This window comes from Notolepis coatsorum, assembly GCF_963971535.1.
Source record: "Notolepis coatsorum genome assembly, chromosome: 15".
In the NCBI taxonomy this organism is placed as follows: Eukaryota; Metazoa; Chordata; class Actinopteri; order Aulopiformes; family Paralepididae; genus Notolepis; species Notolepis coatsorum.
The window spans coordinates 10,723,303-10,728,435 of record NC_140179.1 but is presented as its reverse complement, the minus strand read 5'-3'; positions in this window follow the sequence as shown (position 1 = coordinate 10,728,435).

The following is a 5,133-nucleotide window of genomic DNA, read 5'->3' as shown; positions in this document are numbered from 1 at the left end:
AATGAAGGACTTCCTGTGCTGTTCAGTGCTGCATTTAGGTAGTGTGAGCCTAGCACACATGAATGGAAGCGGATACGGATCAGCTAACCTAGCTGTTGGCCAAAAACACCTCTCCCAGAGTTTTAAGCTAGGCTAGTGGTTTGTATCCGCTTCCATTCATTTGTGCTAAACTAGGGTAGCTTGCAGTCAGATAGCTTCCTACTGAACACAATACAGGAAATTGATATTCATTGGTATCTCTGGAGAAGACGGTAAGGTTAAGCACATTTCCCATAATGTTGCCGTGTTCCTTTAAGACCTTTGCTTACAAAACCATACCATTTTAGAGGATGTAGACAATGAAATAATAGATAAAACTAAATAACAAATGTAAACTTGTGTTTGTATATTTATACCCTTGATTTAATCTGCATTTTGTTTGCCCTCACAGGAGCAGGTTCAGAATGTTTTCAAAAGAGTAAGTTTCTCACACAAATGAACCAGGTGACCCGTTTCATGTTTTCTTCTGGAGATGGTTTTAAGTCTAAATGTGGATGTTCTCTTCTCCTCAGTTCCTGTTTCACTACTCTAAGGCTCACAGCTCTGTAGGCGCCGTCCAGCACGAGGTAATCAAATATACATCACAGCCAGTGGCTCATTGAAGAAACGATTACTGAAAATTACAATGTAGGGTTGTCTTCTCTTCCAAGGGATAATGTTGTTACCCTGGATAATAATTAGACCCCCGACAATCAAATGTGCAACATTGAGGCATTATCTTAGATTTCCGAATGAATAATGTACATGTAATAAACATGTGTTTTAATACTTTGGATACTTTTAGAATTACTAGAGTTTAAATAGATTTATTTAGAAAATGTTAAGACTCTGGCTATAGTTAGCCACAAAACTAATAGCAACACTTAAGGTTATAATTCATATTTAATATCTGCTATATTTTATTGTTAATACTGTAGTATGCTGCTATTTTAAATAGTTGTATTGTTTACACTGTTCTTATTGTCTGTACGACTGTGTGATGTTGCTGCTATAGGAGGCAGATGATCCAAGAAACAACCATTTCACTCCTCTTGTAAAAAGTCAGGGATGTGAAACTTGAACTTGAAACAAATGCAAAGTCAATGAATGAATGAATGAATGAATGAATGAAAATGAATGAATGAATGAAAACTTAATTTAACAGATTGCAGAATGGGTACAATACAGTACGGCTCAATATTATTGTTAATGGGATGCAGACCAGAGAAAGACGTTTGTCTTGTTTACATCAAGGTCCCCCATTTTCAATTCATATTGACATTTATGACATACTCAACATACATGACACATGACATACGGTATTTAGTACTGTTACATTTGTGACATATACGATATTCAAATATACAGTACTGTTACCCATAGATCCTGACAGAGTATATACATATGATGGGGAGGGGACTGTACATTAGGAGGGGGTGGGTGGGTGGGTGGGAGAGAAATATACATACGGTGGGGAGGAGACTGTACATTTGGAGGGGGTGGGTAGGTGGGAGAGAAATATACATATGGCGGGGAGAGAATATATACATGCGGTGGGGAGGAGACTGTCTATTAGGAGGGGGTGGGGATGGGGGGTTTGGACATTTACGGTGGCCAGTTTCGAATTGCAGCCTCCCGTAGGTGCTCTTTAAGAGCAGTTTTGAATGTGGGTAGGGATTCACATTCCTTTACAGCTTTGGGTAGGGCGTTCCACATTGATGTGGCATAATTGCTAAACGTGTTTAGTCCCTTGTTTGAGCCGAATCTGGGTTTAACATGATTTGTTGAGCTTCCTCTGGTGTTGTGGTCGTGGTATTCACTGACCTTTGGGAAGTATTTTGACATGTACATGGGTACCATAGTCGTATAGTGTATCTTGTAGACCAGGCCCATTGCAAGTTGCTGTACTCTGTCGTCTACTCTAAGCCATCCTAGGTTGTCAAAGTGGGCAGGGGTGAGGTGGGTTCTAGGAGTCAGGTCAAGTAGAAGTCTGACCAGTTTGTTTTGTGATGTTTGTAATCTTGTTTTTAGCGCCTTTGGTACCATGAGGTGCAAGCATAGTCGTAGTACCCTTGAATGAGTGCTCCTGCCAGTCTTCAGGGTATTCTTGTTTACCAGAGAGGAGATCCGGTACAAGAATCTAGTTCGTTGGTTGACTTTTTTTATTACATTGGATGCCATTTTGTCATAGGAAAGATTTTCCTCTAGGATGGAACCCAGTAGGTAATTTCATCTTTCCTTGTGACAATATTGTCACCCACTGTAACTGAGAAGCCGTCGGTCTTGCTGAGTTTGTTATTTGAACCGAAGAGAATGGACTCTGTTTTACCCAGGTGTAATGATAGTTTGCTATCAACGAGCCATATGCAGATTTTGCCTAGTTCCGAGCTGAGGGTTTTTTCAACCTGCAACTTGTTCTTGTCAGAGACCAGCAGGGCTGAGTCGTCCGCAAACAGGAACAAGTTGCAGTCACAAGCTGACGACATGCCATTTGCATAAATTAGGAACAGTAGCGGTCCTAGTATGCTTCCTTGTGGAACACCACAGCTCATTGTGAGGGGGGTAGAGTACTGTTTACCTCCATCATCTGTTCTCTCCCCTCCAGGTAGGATTGCATCCAGCTCACTGATAAACGATCAAAACCAATTGCTTTTAGCTTGTCAATCAGAATGGAGTGATTGACAGTGTCGAAGGCCTTTTGTAGGTCCAGCATGACCATGCCGCAGTATTTGCCCGCGTCCACCTCTTGTTTGATGTGGTCGTTCAAATAGAGAAGGCATGTGTCAGTGGAGTGGGATGTTCTGAAGCCAGATTGGAATTCGTAGATTAGATTTTTTTCCGCCAGGTACTTTTCGACCTGTTCGTAGACTATTTTCTCCATGACTTTCGAGATGGAGGTAAGAATAGAAACAAGGCGGTAGTTGCCTGGGTCTAATTTGCTGCCCTTTTTGTGCAGAGGGGTCACTCTCGCAATTTTGAAGTCCTTGGGACGAAGAATGGGGCCACACTAGTCTATACAAGCCCTGAAATAAATGCAGAAATGTAGTTTGGGTGCACCGTGGAGTAGGTTTCAGCATTTATTTCAGGGCTTGTACAGAATGGAGCATGGCCTCATTAGCTGCGGGTGTATGAAAAACAGTGTGCGTTGTGCTGAGACGCTCATTAATAAGTAGGAAATAGACCTTACCCTTTAACATCACCCACACGACCATCAAAACCCAGCAGTCGTTGGCGTTGTGTGACCCTCTTCTTAGTCATATGTCATACTTACCAGTCCTTTCTCAGCACAATCCATGCCGTTCCTCATACTACCACAAACGAATGCAAAGTCAATAGGGTCAAGCTCCGGTCTGTACAAACTGATTGAGTCTCACTGGAATCTATACTTTGTGTGCACTGTGGAGTGAGCTTCAGGCAATTTATACAGGCAGGAGCTTGACCTTGATGGCATGGACTCTGCCATCAACATCATCATTTGATTGATTGATTGAAAACTTTATTAACAGATTGCAGAATGGGTACAATACAGTACAGCTCAATACACACAATTGTTAAGGGGATGCAGACCAGAGAAAGACTTTCGTCTTGTTTACACCAGGGTCCCCCATTTTCAATTCATCAGGAAATTGTTGAATAGGAAATGGGACTAGATATCCCCAAATCTTGGTAGAAAAAGTCACAAAGAACCCATTTGTAAACAGAAGCCACGGCACGAGCTGAAGCGGATGCAGTGACCTTACTCTTCCTCTCTCTCTAGTCTCATTCAGTTCACCCGCTGATGCGCCTGTCCCCAAAGCTCTCTCAGAGGAGGAAGAAGTTGGTGCTTATGGTAAAGAAAAAACATCTTAAATACTATTTATTGGGCCAGTGAGCTGAATTTGGTGTTTAAAAGAAAAAGTATATACTTTATATATATCTTTATTTTTTTTAATGGCGGCAAATTATGAGCAACCAAAAAACCCAATCTGTGAATCATAATCTATTGATTAACTCTTAAAACTATTCAACTGTATATGTATTACACCAAAACAGAAAAAATAAACTAAACATCTCCCAATGCAAATGCTATTGATGCTTAGAATATTGAACAATTACAGGGCGGTTAGGTGGCCGAGCGGAGATTGCGTTCGTCACCAGCCCCGGAGCTGTGAGCTCGATTCGCCTGTTCGAATCCAGCTCACAGCTCCGGGGTTGTCACCAGCTTGGCTGGCCGTCTGCACTGATACAATTGGCAGTATCAGAGGGTGGGAGAAGCTGGCGGGGTGGGTCCGGGTCGTTGTAAACAGCGACTCCTACAGTTCGGTCGGGGCGCCTGCTAAGCGCGGATAGGACTCGAGGGGGATAGTGTGATCCTCCCACACGCTACGCCCTCTCAATGAGAATCCGCGCTGCCAGGTGAAAAGAAGCGGTGATTGGCTGGACGTGTGTCGGAGGAAGCACGTGGTAGCCTCCACTCTCCCAGATGATCTGACTGTGGGGGGTAAGTGCGCAGCGATCAGGAAGGGACTGGGAATTGGCATACGACTAACATTGGGATGGGAGAAAAATCGGAGGAAAATGGAGGGGGAAAAAGACCAATAAAAAAAAAAAAAAAAATATTGAACAATTAAATGATTCTATAAGCACAAGAAAGATAATATCTTATTTAATAAATTATATTAGCTTATAAGAAGTTTAAATTAGGCATGTTGACCCAAGACTTCTTTCTCTTCCGATCTGGCTCGTGGGAACAGGGTCTCCGAGGTCTCCCGGACAAGTTGTAGACATGGTGGATGACGAGAGGATGAGCACCCAGGAAGCTGCATCGCCTCTGGACAACAGGCACAAAATGGCGGATGGAGAGACACGCAGGATCATCGAATGTCTCTCTGGCAAAAATAAAGAGACCTTCATTTTTCAGAAAATAAATTATTGTAGATAAATAATAGTCATGCATTGTCGTAATTGTCATGTGTCTTCCTGCTCTTTAATGTAGCAGACTGAATTATAAAAAAAACATACTGTTTATACTTGCAGATACAAAGTATTATTGACATCTTTGTACTATTAAACAGGCGACAGAAAATACACAATGCATCTTAGAATACAAAACAAAAAAGTCACAAATACCTCAGG